At 44.6% G+C, this 14,517-nt stretch overlaps 1 protein-coding gene across 6 annotated transcripts in view; it reads left to right on the top strand.

Moving 5' to 3' along the window:
• Positions 1 to 471: 471 nt before the first annotated feature.
• The window catches only part of MBNL2 (muscleblind like splicing regulator 2), a 109,654-nt gene continuing 95,608 nt past the window's right edge, over positions 472 to 14,517 (top strand). For 4 of the 6 annotated variants that reach the window (XM_072849966.1, XM_072849967.1, XM_072849961.1 and 1 more), the window contains exon 1: positions 472 to 609. The gene's annotated coding sequence lies outside the window, so the exon portion shown is untranslated. Of the gene's footprint in view, positions 610 to 1,193; positions 1,348 to 14,517 lie in introns of those variants that run through there. The other 2 variants (XM_072849968.1, XM_072849964.1) reach the window with 2 other exon arrangements.

Below are 14,517 nucleotides of genomic sequence, written 5' to 3'. Positions count from 1 at the left end.
GGGCCTGCGCTGGCTGCCGTGGGCGAGGGGAGAGCACTTTTTCGCCTGTGAACGTCATTTAAGGGGAACAGAAACTGTTCACGAATTCGGGTCAAAATGTGGTAAGAATGAGCTCCGAGAGCCAAACCAACCACGCGTTTGTTTCCTCCAGAAAATCGCCTACAGTAACGGTGACATTCCATGGCTCCAGCAATAAAAAGGAAGCAGAACAACACGCCTCAAGCCCAGTATTTTGGCCCCTCCGCAGCACCCCCCTCCGCTGCCGCCCCCGTTGTGTTGCGGAGGAGACGCTCGGCTTGGTCCCCGGGGCGGGCCGGGCAAAACCCCGCGGGGCCGGCCCGCACCCCCGGCGCCGCCCGGGCCCGGGCCCCGGCCCCGGCTCCAGCCCCCGCCGCCGCGGGACGGCGCGGGCGGCGGCGGGCGGGCCCGGCCCGGCCCCGGGGCGGTGCGGCGCGGCGCTCGGCCCCGGCAGGGAGGGGCCGGACCGCCCCTACGCGAGGAGCCGCCGCCGTCGCGGTCGCGGCGGGAGAGGTGACAAGCCGCTGCGCGGAGCCGCCTCCGTCCGGGTGGGAGAAGCGGGTGCTCCCCCGCCCCGCGCCCCGCTCCGAGGTAAGGCAGCCGCCCGCGCCGCCGCCCGCCCTCGCCCCGCGGCTGCCGGGGCACGGTGGGGGGACAGCGGGTCCCGCGGCGTCTCCGTGTTCCCCCCGCCGCGGGGCCGGGCCGCGCGGGGACGTTGCGGGTGCGCGGCGGCGGGAGTTGCGTTTCTCCGCCGCCCCGGGGAGGAGTCGCGGCGGCGGCCCCGGGGGAGCGTGGCGGCGGCGGCGGCCCGCGGCGCCTCTCTGCGCGGGGAGCGGCCGCCGGGGCGCGCCCGGCCGAGCCGCTGCCCGTCCCGCCGCACCTGGGCGGGCGGCGGCCGCCGCCGAGCCCGCCTCGGCCTCTCCGCCTGCCGCCGCCCCGAGCCCGGCACTTGTTCGGGTGCCCCCGGCCCCCGCCGCTCGTTTCCCCTTCGCTTTTCTGGGGGAGCCGCCGCGGCGTGGGACGGGGCGGCGGGCGCTGCTGCCTGCCCGTTGCATCTGGTTCGGCGGTGATTTATGGTTTTGTTAAGTCAGCATTTGGCACGGCGTGCTTGCGGGGAGCTGCAGCGAGCGGCAGTCCTAAGTTTTTGTGACTTCTGGAAGGGAGAGGAAAAGGGCTCCGGGGAGCCGTGGCCGCCCCCGCGGCCTCCTCCAAATCGCCCCCCCGTGCCTCCCGCTTCAGCGCTGCGGCCGCGGGCTCGCTGTGGTCGGCAGTGCGCAACGCTGGGCAATTCGTGGGCAGACCCACGGGGGGGAATGGCCACCCGTGAAGGTGAGTGTGACGGGAGGGAAAATCTGTCAGAAATTAAAATGTTTTTCTTACTACTAGTTTTGTGCGGAAACCCCATATATTTATTCCTTCTATGCACATATGTGTATATTTCTCTGTGTATACATGGAATATAGACATATTTTTTTGAGCTATGAGAACATTGCCTGTAGGCTTCTGTTTCCAGATGTTTTGTTTTCTGTTTCTTTTAGGCATATTTGCGTTGCTGCTGGGAGGGGAACAGACAGCAGTAATGTTGCTGAATATGTATTTGAACAGTAGCATGGAACAACTTGTATGCCTTTAATTCAGCTGCAGAGGATATCCATGTGGGATTAATATACTTAAGCGATCATGTCACACTGATGTGTCTTGTTCAGACTTGCAGATTTTTAAAGCAGTGTGGACTTGTAGGTAGTAGCGGAAGTGTAATTAATTTTAAACATGTGACTTGGCCTAGTGCTTATGATTTTAACGTGGTGTTCATACCTCGGTAAATATGCATAGATTTAGCCATCTGTCCTCCCTTTTCCCTTCGTGTGTGCACATACCACACTGCAAATGGAAAAAGTACCTGTAGTAGGCTTTAGGGCCAAATACGTATTTAAACTCTTCTGGGAAATGCTCTAAAATTACTGTCAAGGACTAGTGGAAGGCTTCTTTTGTACAGTTTTTGAGTATGTTTTTTTTTAAAAAAAAGTTTCTTCAGCATCAGTGATCCCAGTTTGTAACTTCTGTTTGGCATTAATGCTGTTTGCATACATCCAGTACAGCTGATACCGCTGCTGGGAGGCATGTAATTCTTCCCGCTGTGGACAAGGCCCTTTTGTGTAGTGTCAACTTCGTATGCTTTTAGGGGGTGTATGAACTCCAGGTAGACCCCTGCGGCTTCTCTCTCCTGTGATAAGGTGGTCGGAGGGTGCCAGCCGGTGTTGCTCGTTGGAGACCTTAGCCACAAAACTTCTGACACAGGCTGGAGCTCCAAGCTGGGGCACGTCAGTCTTTGGCACTTGCTGTAGTTGCTGGCGTATGCTATGGCTCATCTGGTGCGAGTGAAATTTGGAATAGTGGTAGGCTACAGCAGTGATTTGCACTAATGTAAGGGTCTGTCTCTCCGTCCAAGGTGACTTGCAAGACGGTGGCTATACAGTAATGTTTTCCTATAGCCGAAGAGATGGGCTGTTTTGTTGCGTATCCCTGCTGTCACCACAGGAGTGGTACTTCTGCATTGTGCAGATGGGTGGGCGGACGACATGACATGTGTCACCTCAACATACTTTCCCTCTGAAACTTATATCCTTTATCATTTAGGGCCTTCTCTCTGAAGAAATGGCCTGTTTTTAGACATGAGCAGACCTGCCAAAATCTCAAATCTTTGGCATTGGTGTGTTTGGGATTGTGAGTCTGAAATCTTCATTTGAGCATCATTTTCTTGAATTTGGCTTTTATAGAATAACAGTTGTCATAAGAAGATTAAAAATAAAGTCTACTTGCTGCTAACACTTGGTGGGTGAAATTTTCATCTCTTCTACTACAGCTGCTCTGTAGTTTCTCTGCTGGTTGCAGAGTCTCTAGAATTGTAGCGTGCAGTATTAAACAGACTACTTTTTCTACTAACCTAGGGATTCTTAAACTGTGGTATACCTACCGTAGCAAAAGTGGTACATGAATCCTACCACTGGTGGCATGTGACTGCCATTTTGGGAACTCTTGCTTTTTCTTGGGTTAAAAGCTCGGCTACAAGACACTGGAAAAAGTTCTGTTTAAAATTTATGGCAGGAAGAAGAAAAAGTGTACTAAATTGGTATTCCCATTGCTGCCTGATGGTGTTAGATGTTTTTGCATCCTCTGGGTAGCTCTTGGAATCTCAGTAACACTGCATGATTATTTTGCTCCTTACGCTGCCGAGTAAAATTATACAGCCTCATTTATTTAGGTTTGGCATGTTCTCACTGAAACTCATGCCATGCTAGGTGAATGAACAGTCTGCTTGTTTATATTGCCTTTTTTTCCCCCACTTTTAATAGGCCCTCATAGGTCTTATTGTGGTTCTACTGGAAGGTTTCAGAATTTGGTCCAACCTGCCAATAAAAACAAAAATAAAGAACCATGAACCATGTTAAACCTGTTATCGAAGAAGGTATTTTCATACTGTCAGTTTTCAGGGTAGAAATCTCGCTTCAGATGGCTCCAGCCGGTCCTACAATAACATTTACTGCTCTTCTATAATTTGTTTTTCTGGCAGTTTATTGTTAGTTGTCTGGGGCTGAAGTACTCGGGACAGATGTGAACACACTACCTTCGTCTTTGCAGAATTACAAAGTAACCTAATTGGCTTCCAGATCTCTATCTTTCTTCATGTCCCTCTATCATAATTCAGACTCTTTCTGTCTTACTTATTACTCCTTTCCAGATGTCTTTTACCAATCGAATCTTTGCTGGATCACTTTTCCCCAGATGAATTATTATTCACTTTCTGAGAGGCATCCAAGAAATAAAATGCCTGATGGAATTTTCTCCCCTCCTCCCCCCCCCCCCCTTCTTTCATTCTTTCAGTGTTCTCCTGTGTTCATTTGCAACTTTACATAAGCAGAGCTAGTTAGGAAGTGTTCATTAAAATGTCATTGAAGTGGAAGTCAGGAAGAGTGTTGATCAAAAATGCTTTTCAGTTTCAAGTTACTCATTTCTGGTGAATAAACCTTTAAAAACAAAAACAGTCTTTCCTTTCTGCTGCTGCTATTTCCCCTGCGCTTTTTGCTGTTTTGATCATTGTGGTTGGATTATTTGTGATAACTGGGTTTGACACTATCAATTAGCTTATGGCTTCAGAGAAATGTAATATCGAAACACTCAACTAGATTTGGAATAAAAATGTAGTCCGTATGGCTCAGTCAACTACAGGTATGAAGGAAGAGTAGACTTCTCCAAAGAGCTTAAAGTGTTGAATAACTCAACAGCTTATCCTGACTTGCAGCTGCGCACCAACATTTTGGCTGACTGATGGCAACGATGATTGTCAGGGACTGTTCCTCTGTGGAGCCCAAGGTAGCCCTTTTGCTGCCCAAGGTAGCCCTTTTGCTGCCCAAGGTAGCCCTTTTGCTGCCCAAGGTAGCCCTTTTGCTGCCCAGGGCCGGGGCCACAGAGAGCTGCAAGATTGTGAGTAGATGTGTGAGCACTGTGAGGATGCATCCGGGAAGACGGGCGGATGATGGTACGCAGCTGTATTACTGGGGAAAGACATAGCACATTCTGGAGTAATCAAATTTCCTAGACTGGAAGGCTTCATGAGCTGCCTGCAGCGTACTGGAGACGCAGGTCACTCTTTGCCTAGATAGAGCTGAGACAGCAACACTGTCATTGAGTAATGTTTCCGTATGAAAGTATAATGTCAGTGTAAAGTCCAGAAATACTTCTGACCTATGACCAGTTGGGATCATGTATCTTAAAGCAACAAACCCAGGGTCTGTCTGTGGCTGCAAAATCTTGACAGTGTTTTCCTCTGCTCACCACCAAATTCCAGGTTTAGGTTTAACTTCAGCTACTCCTCCTTGTTTTGATGGTGCTGCAGCTGTTTGTGCTGAAGGATAAATCGGTCTGTTGTGTCTCCACATGGAGAGAATTGGAGACTGTTTCTGGATGGTTCACCTGGTGGCTTGATGCTGATGTTAGAAAGCAGCGTAGAGGGAATTGAGCTTCGTAGGTGTCTACAGGGGAAGGATCGAGTGATGGGGGAGCAGCTTCCCGCTGCTGCTGGATTGTACTGCTGCTTGGTTTGCCATTGCTCCTGGTTTATCCAGGAAGGAGCCAGACTGTTCATCGTATTTTTGTGGGCCTCTGTGAGGTGTTCCTACCCCCCCGGTGAGAGACAAATATTTCGTGCCTCGTGGCCTCAAAAGGGAGGTCTAGGAGATTGAGTATATATCAGCCTACACCTCCTCTGACAGGAGAGAATTTGAAGTATAGGAAGGTCCGTGTCCTCCCTTTAGCTTGGTGTCCCTGGTCAACTATCAGCGAGCTGATAGTTGGATTTGTTACTGACGTTTTTCAGGACCAGGAGATTTGGCCCTAGCCAGTGGTTGCTTGGGACAGTATATCCATGGCGAGTTTCTTCAGCAATGGTAGGACTATTACATTTTCAAGGAGGAAGGAATATTTTGTTAAAGATTTAAGACTGGAAAGGGTATGGGTTGAATTCACAGGTCTCAGAGAAAAATAACTGTTTTAAGGTACAGGGGTGTCTAAATGTGCTTGACTTGACTTGTGTAAGCTGGCTGTTGGTGGGTATGGGTGAGGTGCATTTTTGTTTCCCGAGAGGGCTTTCCAAGTGCGCACAAGGTTTTCACGAAGTAGAGCATTTCCTTGCAGTGCAACGTGTCTATATGGACGTGTAGGTCCTGAGCATTGAAGGCCTTAACATAGGCTTTGATGCATTAATTATTTCAGCCTTTATTTGCTGTTCTCAAATCTGGAATTTCTGTCCTATGTGTGTATATGGTGAGATATCAAAACATCAAGGTGATTTTGGGGTTCACTACTGGAGCAGTGGTTCTTAGGAGTTGACTGTATTTTTGATTATTGCTAGTGGTACCAGTTAGTGGTTCCCTGAGCCCTCAGGCCCTTGTCCTGCTGGCTGTTTGTGAGCTGGAGAAGATTTTGGAGTTTCTTGGTCTTTGCTCTACTGAAACTTTCTCTAATTCCTGGGAAACTGGACATTCTTGCACTTGCTTGAATGAGGTGATGATGCTCTTTCCATAGCAGCAGTAGTGTTGTGATATCCTTAATGTTCAACTTCTCTGTCAAGGGTCAGGTAAAAAATACAACCAACTCTGCAGGCTGGACCAGAGGTGAGCTGTGAAGGTGCCAAGGGGACCATGAGGAAACTGGCTTTTCATACAAAATATGAAAAGATTAATTTTGGGCACTACAGCATGTTCAGCCTTGTCAGTGTATCTGTTGAAATTCCCAAGATTTATCATTCTGGGACATTTTGCTACCTTCCATTACATGATATTAGTAAAGCTAGCCTTCCTAAAGCCGTTCGTTTATTGTAGTCTTTAAGTGAATAAATGTTAGCTTTAGCTTTTCAGATTAATGAAATCTAATAAAGATGCCTTACTAGAGGCACCTTAGATTTCATGTTTGCAGAACAAGTGAACGAAGTGCTTCCTGCCATCTGCTTGTGCTTGAGTCTTTGATTCAGTATTGTGAGGGGGGGGGGAAAAAGACATGGGATTTAGGTCTCATCTAGACAGCTTTGGGTGATGCAATGCATATCAGGTATTTCACTCTTGGGATTGTGTATTGCCTGTTGGCAGTTAGAGGTAGGTCTTATGTTACTCAATTAATTCACTTAATTTCATAATGCTTTATGCTCTTTGCTTCCTGTTTGTGGTGGAGTGTATTTCTCCTGCTACTTAAAGCTTTGAGAAGGTATCTGATTTCTCTGGTTCTTTTCCTAATTCCCTGAAGAGCCTGTTCCAGTTTATACCATGGCAGATGAAGTGGGCTGTGCCATTCGGATTGCTGGGTGCCACGGGAGAGGCATGGATACCCTGTGATTTTTTTTTCTGGAGGTGCAAGCTGTTGAATCCTGGGAATGGTTAGACCTGGATGTGCATCCTGCAGGAGCAGTGGTGAGTGTGGACAGGAAGAGTGAGGGCGTAATAGCCGTAATGGTAAGATTAAGGCACATTCCAGCAGAAGGAGGAGGTATCGGTGGCTTCAGTCAGTCATTTTCATGAAATAACCTGTCCTCGCTGTTGTGAATTAGAGGAAGGGGGAAGAAAAATCAATACACTTTCTGAGCTATAAAGAGGCCTCTTGACTAATACTGTGGCAATAACTGGAGGCCAGAGCTGGGTGGAGCTCAGTACTCCTCCCTCATGAAGCAGCTGAGCAGTTTGGTCATCTGAATTGTGGCAATGGCCCTAGGGCTGACAGGAGGATTATTACAGCATTGTTCTCGCTTTTCTAGAAAGCTTACCTCATTCTTCTTTACAAATTTCAGAGATGACTGAAGCACTGTTCCTTACGTGGTACTAGCAGTGCCAAACCTGCTAGAGCTGGTCCCTGCTGCTGCCGAGTCCCTGGTGGCATCTGCTGCTGGAAACAAACTGGAAAGGGGGAAATGTGGGTTTGTGTAGAACTGTGCAGAAGGCTTTTAGGATTGAGACGATGAGTTTTCTAAACAGGGGGAATGACTGAAACTGCTGTAGTTCCACTTACTTCAGCAGGATTACTTCGGGATTACTGCTTACTTCAGCAGGATTTTGTCAGTGGGTTAATAGTTATTTGTTGCTTTCTGCATAGTAGACTGAAAAAAGGACCAGAATGAATGGGATATCCTTAAAGGTTTGGGGGTTTTTTTGGAGCTGCCAATATACTTGAAGTTACGTTGTCTCAAAAAGAAATCTTTGAAGATGTCCATAATTGGAAGCATCTGCATAAAATTTTGGGTTTTGAAGGACCTTCTAGAACGAACTAGAAAGAACTCTTCTAGAAAGTAAGCACTGGTAACTTCATTTTTTGTTGTTAGGTGGCTTGGTCGTATATATCTTTGTAAAATGAAGTGGATTCAATATGCAAAATATCTGAGAGGACCGAAATAGTAAGGCCTAAAATTCTGTCGACCTTTCTGTGCTGGATCCAGAGCTTTTAACCTACCCCTTCTGTCAGCAGTTCAAAGAAGAGTCAAAAGAAGCAAATGCAAAACACCTGAGTGATATTCCCTTGTATATGCTGCCAACAGTAAAGGGAAGAGATAGAGATAGAAGTCTCTTTAGTTCATCCATTGGGAACTGAGCACATGGTCACGGCTTTTGTCTAAGGTAGTACTTCTAGCTCATATGAAGTCCTGTTGCCATGTCTAGATCCAGTGAAGAGCTACTGTTATGAATAGAGGTCTAGGATGTGGGAGATGCGCTTCTTTAGTTGGATGAAAAGGAGGGTAAGGGACAATCCAGTAGCTGTTTACAGGTGTTTAAAGCTACTGGAGGATGGTTATGACGATAACGGGGCCAAACCCTACTTAATAGTGCCAGATGGCAGCAGGAGGCAATGACAACAAATTGTTGCTTTGGAGATTCAGGTTGGATGTTGGGAAAATCTTGTTACTAGGAGGGTAGTGCAGCACTGCAGCAGGTCATCCAGAGAAGCTAATTATCTGTCCTCAGAGTTTTTCAGGACCTCATCAAGGGAAAGCCACAGCTGACCTGATCTGCTGTTGATGATAGTCTTGTTTTGAGGCAGAGGCTGGACTAGGTAACCTCCAGAGGTTTCTTCCAACCAAAGTTTCTGGAAGCCTGGCTCAGATTGCCCAAAAATGAAGAATTTTTTAGACAACTTTGAACTGAGCTGACCAGCTATTTTGGGATGCTTGGTGGTAAACTTAATTTCACATCCTCAATACAGCTTTTGTAGTTCATACAATAATGCTTCAGTGACCAACACTGAGATCAGTATTGTTGGCCTAAGTATTTATGACCTGAAGACCTGCAGGTTATTTTTGTCAACAGGTTTCTTTTGGTCTCAACTGGCCCAGAGGGAAGGGGCAGAGAACTCTTTGATGGTTAATACTGCCCAAACAGGCCAACCCCTCCTCGTGGGCCTGCCGAAGATGGCTTCAGGGGATGAGGTGGCATTGTGATCGCCAAGAGGGCAGGTGGACTGCAGTAAAATTGACCTAAAGATCTTAAGTTCATAAGACTGTATACCCCACAGCAAAAGATCTGTGTAATCTTCATCTTGCGCTTTTCCTCTGCAGTCCCTTTTGCCTAGTACTACCTTTAAGTAAGCCAAAGGTAGCAGACAGGATGCCTTCTAATCTTATTTTGGCTCTACTAATGTGTATTAGTGCTAATATTTTATCGTTATGAGAGTTGGTATGAGGGGGAATAGCCAAATGAATGGCTTGGTCAATTTTATAACACTTTTTTTTGAGGGAGGGAAGGAGACGAGAGTCAGAGAATAGTACAGAAGAGGTGAAGTACGCCGTGTTAGAAAGCTGGATGCTATCCACTTACAGACTTTTCCCTACAAATAAACTCTCCGTTCTGTCTTTGGACCTGTGGTGAATGAAGTCCTGTGTGCATTTTGATTTCTGAGGCATTCTTTCTGTAATTTACTTCATTTTTGAGGTGGTGGGATTAAATCTTGACGTGTGCTGCTTGAAACATGCTGTCGTCAGAGATCAGGCTTTTGGATGCCATTTTATCCCACACCTAGTGCTTCTGCTAGAGGACCTTGTTTCTTGCCCTTCATTACTCTTACTTGTTTGCTTATTTTTCCTGAGTGAAAACAATTCTTGTTTCTTCCTGTGTATACAGCTACTTATTTTTTGGTTTCTGTTACATGGCATAGGGAAAAATGAAGGTTTGTGATCACGTATATAGTATTATGTGGCAGAGTAATTAGGCAAAGACCCACATGTAATGTTTAAAAACATTATACAAATAAAAGTATTCCTGGCACTTCACATTAATCAGAGAGCAAGCTGAAACAAAACAACCTCTTTTGTGGTGAAAATGGAAATTTGGTGCAAAACTCATGACTGTTTGAACGCATGTAACTCTGCTGTTTAAAGAAGAGCTTGCCTATGTGAACACAAACTCCTAGACTTCACAAAACAGAGCTGCCTGCTAACTGAAAGACTAGTTCCTTGCCAGCAGTTCACTTGGCATAGCTTTCTCCTACCTGTCATCCATACTTCACAGAAAGAAATAAAACCCTGTACTTACATACTCCAGGCCTTCCCTCCTTGCCAAAGTAATGCTTTGTTAATTATATGGAGTCCTCTGCTCTTACATGTGCAGGTTATTAATTGCTGTAAAAGGGTGAGGGATCCAATCCTACTCTTACTGATTTTTAAAAAAACAAAAATTATCCAATTGGCTCTCATTTTCTGTGAAGTCTCCTGGAGCCTATTTTCTCTGCTTACAGTGGAGATTGCTTGCTGATTTTGCTGCATGGCCTTGAGCATCTACCCTACAGGCTCAGGCTGTTAAGTGGCAGCTTGTAGGGAAACAGGAGCTAGCATCACCTGTTAAATAGCAACAGGATGTTTTACACCTGTATTGCGGTAGTGTGCAAAAACAATAGGATCATTTTAGTGAATTCGAGTGAGCCGAATTATTTTTGTGCTAGTTGAAGATGGGAAAATTCAAAATGTAGCTTAGTTTCAGTGGCATCTTTTTCCTTTTGGATTTATAATGGAGTAATAAAATGGAGCTTTTGGATTTAAAGGATAATTAGAGAGTCCTCATTACATCACTGGTCAGAAGACTTATTATTTGCAGCCACTGCTTGAATTATATGCAGGATCTGAATACATTAGAGGCCAATAACTGAAGCTTCATAGAAGATTAAAGAAATATTTGGTTTACCTGCAGAAAACGTAATCTTCTCTCATGTAGTTATATGAAGTATTATTCTTGGTAATTAAGGAACTTTTTAGAGGACAAATCTTGCTCCTGTGTCTTCCCAGTAGGTTGGCTATTATAGGAAGCCAGCAAATTCTTGGGATAAGGGGTAGAAGTTTAGTATATGCATCTGCCACCTGTGCTCCCTGAAACACAAGAGGGTTTTCCTATGCCCACGTGACTTCGTGGATGAGGTTAGGAGGTTCTCTGACAACGGTGATTTATCAAATGGTTTCCTCCAGTTGTGGGTTTTAATAGGAGCTGCTCCAAATCTGAGGCCAGAACAATAGCTATGGAGGAAATTAGTCATGGAGGGTTCTGAGGAGGAAGGAGCGTGTTTTTATCAGCAGTGGAAGAACTTCCCAATGCACAGGGGTCTCGCTAAAGATAATTTAGGCATTAGTGGGTAGTGGCAGTTTACACCTTTGCATTGTTTCCAACTGGGTGTTAAAGACTAAAGGGCACAACGCTTGCTTTCTTCTTAATTTGACACATTTGGAAAGTATTCTTCATAACCGCATGGATTCAAAATACATTTTTATGAAGACTTAAGCATTTGGTGTTTATTTCAGCTGGAGTGAGAGGCTTGGGAGACTTCCATCAGATAATTCCCTGGTTGTGGTGGAGGCTATACGAAACAGGGGGACATGAAGTCAGTTAGCAAAGAGAAGGATTTATCTTGAATTTGTAATGTATGTTGCTGGCTTAAATAGTGCTTGTGATTTACCCTATGATTCCTTGTGATTCGTAAAACATCTATTCTGAGTAGCGTTCAGCAGTTGAAGAGAAAGGATTTCTGTTTTGTATGTAACCCTTTTACATTCTGCTAGAAGAGTTGGGAAGATCTGCTCTAATATGTATTGAGGAAATGGTTTACATTTTTGGACAGGTACAGGTACCTAAATATATGGCATCTAAACTGACAATAGACCATTTTATATCTGGGACATCTGCATGGGGCTGGCAGATATAAGCCAGGACATACCAGTAACCCAGTCTTTCCAGCAGTGGCCACTGGCGGCCAACAGGAATTCCCTAGGGCATCTAAGAAGGCACTAGCTGTCTGGGTTTGGATGACTAAAATTTAAATGTTAATGTTTTAATACTTCTGTGATTTGGTATTTCAGATCAGCAAACTGCAAACAGCTTTTTTTCAGCTGTCATGAAGAAAAATAGAATCACTTTCCTGGAAAAACTTTTGCATAAGTCTGTGTTCTAAGAATAAGGCAATATAGGTGGTTTGCCAATTTATTTTACCTAGCTTATTATTTTGCCAGTTTATATTACCTAGCTTATATAGACAGAGTCAGCAAGATATTGGTTGTTTTACCAACCTTCCCTCCCCCAAAAATGCCTCCCTCCAAAATAAAAAAGAAAATCAGGAGGAGGATCCCAGTCCAACTCCTCTTAGGTTAATTTGGTGTCAATCAGTTGTTCAGAGGAAGAAAGCATGAGTGAGTGCAAGGATTGATGTTCAGTCAGGGGAAAAAATACCCTGGAACATGTTCAGCATAGCTTAGAGAACAAGCTTATGTAGCTTATATAGCAACATAGCTGGAACATGCTTATGGCAAGCTGAGGATTTACACCAAAGCTGTAACTGTACATTGTCAAAATACAGGTGTTCTTTAGCTATGTGTTAATGTTTTTAGTTATTTTAAATGAATTTGAAAATCAAAAGTGCTATCCAGCGTATGTTACTTAAGTGTCTAAATATTTATGTTCCTAATAAAGCTTCTCCCATAGTAAGATTTCACCTCTTAAATGTTTAATGAAGGACATGATAGAAGGAGCCTAAGGGTGACCATCTCAGGTAGCCAATAGAGAAACACAGATGCTTTTAGGATATGATAGAAGCTCTTAGAATAGCTACTTTGGGATAGGATGAATCACAGCCTACAAATGCCTATTTCTCTTCAGTGACTATAAAGAGAGAGGGGGAGTAGAGTGACTCAGTGAGATGTGGTTGTTTATATTTGGTCAAATATATTTCAAGCTAAGTGCATAAGGCTACAATCCAGAGGCAGCTCAGCCCTCCATGGCACCCGCGATATGTGTCTCAAACGTTCAGCTGCAAAGCCTGGTTGGAGTGTTCTGCAGCTCTCCTCTGGCTGGTGCCTTCATCGCCCTTCCCAACTGGAACCACCCTGTGAAGGAACGGTGCACGTGAACTCAGTTTTCATCGTGATGGGGAATTGGTGTCATCCCAAAATAAAGTCAGGATGCAGACTGAACCCATGTGTTTGGATCTCACAATTTAGACATGGCTTAAATTCCTTGTGCAACCAGCGGAAGGAGAGAGGGGATTTGGAAGGCCGCCAGAAGCCACCTTAATTTTGGTAAGATTGAATCCTAACATGTAACTTGAATATATGCTTGCTTCTGTGGTGTGTTTTCATTTCATATTCCTCTCAGCATATATGATGAAAATAGAATAGTCTGTTTTAATGTCTGTGCACAATGAATCTCCAGTTTTCCTAGGTTAGGAAGATGTTGGGATGTCTAGGTGCTAGCAAGTTAAAACAATTTAAATTCTGGACTTAAAGTTCTTCAGATAAGCATATTTTTAAAACCAAAATTAGACCTAGCAGTGCCCTTTCAGAACAGCATACCTGCTTCTGGTTAGTAACTTGAATTTTGGCATTACTCTCTATTTTTGTAACTTGTAATGATTTCTACCATCACTTCAGCCCCAATAGAGAGATAGTGTGAGGTATTTTGCAAAGGCTGGCATCAGTGGTATTATGCATGAATAGGTCTAAGTGCCCAGTTTTAAAATCTTGGCAGCTGCCTTGACTTTTCTTTATGCTGTCATTCAGACCGTAGCTACCAAGGTTGAATTTTGCTGGTGGTAGCAGTTGTGGGAAGTTACTAAGGGAAGAGTCTATTACTGACACAAGAAATAGTTTTGAAGTTCTTCTTGCCGTTGCTGAACTTACCAAAATGTCACTGTTGCCATAGGTCATCTATGCAAGGCTCAAAATCATCTTTCTGCTGTACGCAATGTCACATAAGCTGCTTGGTGTCTTCAATGTTAGTGTTATATATATTCCATGCTTCTTGCAAAACAACCTTTAAATTGAGAAGTTTTGTTGTTGCTGGAATTAGACCTAATTGCTATGATTCCAGAGTAAAGAAGAAAAAACAACTGTGCACGTTCTGCATGTTCCAGTTCTCCTCCTTTATTACTTCCAAAATAGTCCACTTTTTTCCAAAAGTTATATCTACACCCTTCAGAAAATTGTGTGTAATAGTCACCTTTAGCAGCATTTTTTCCTTGATTCATTAATTATAGGAGCATGTCAAGCAGAGCAGATGGCATTTTCTGAGTTGGGAATTTACCTTCATTTGTTACTCTTTGTTGTGTTTGACATCTGAATTTCTCAGCTTCTCTAAGATGATGTCATTTTGCAATTAAATATGTAATGTGATGGTATAAATTGGCCTGAAAATTGAAATCCTGGCATTTTTCTTTGTAACTGAGATGAAAAATGAATGGGCGCATGGGCACATCTCAATTTGAGATCAGTCACTTTGGAACTCCTCACTCCTCGATGTACAGAGCAGGTATTTTTAAAAATCTCTTTTTCTTTAGTCCATGAACTCATGCCTTATTTGCTGCACACTACTCAAGCGCCATTTTTAAGAAAGATCATACATTTTCTCTTGAGCTTTTTGATGAGGCCTAGCCGAAGGGTTCACAAATGTGACGTGATTTATTTTCAGCACACCCTATTAAGTTGAGGGGCTTCTGATC

This window comes from Ciconia boyciana, chromosome 1, assembly GCF_034638445.1.
Source record: "Ciconia boyciana chromosome 1, ASM3463844v1, whole genome shotgun sequence".
Taxonomy (NCBI): domain Eukaryota; kingdom Metazoa; phylum Chordata; class Aves; order Ciconiiformes; family Ciconiidae; genus Ciconia; species Ciconia boyciana.
The sequence above is the reverse complement of the archived record's forward strand: the minus strand, read 5'-3'. Positions and strand labels throughout refer to the sequence as shown.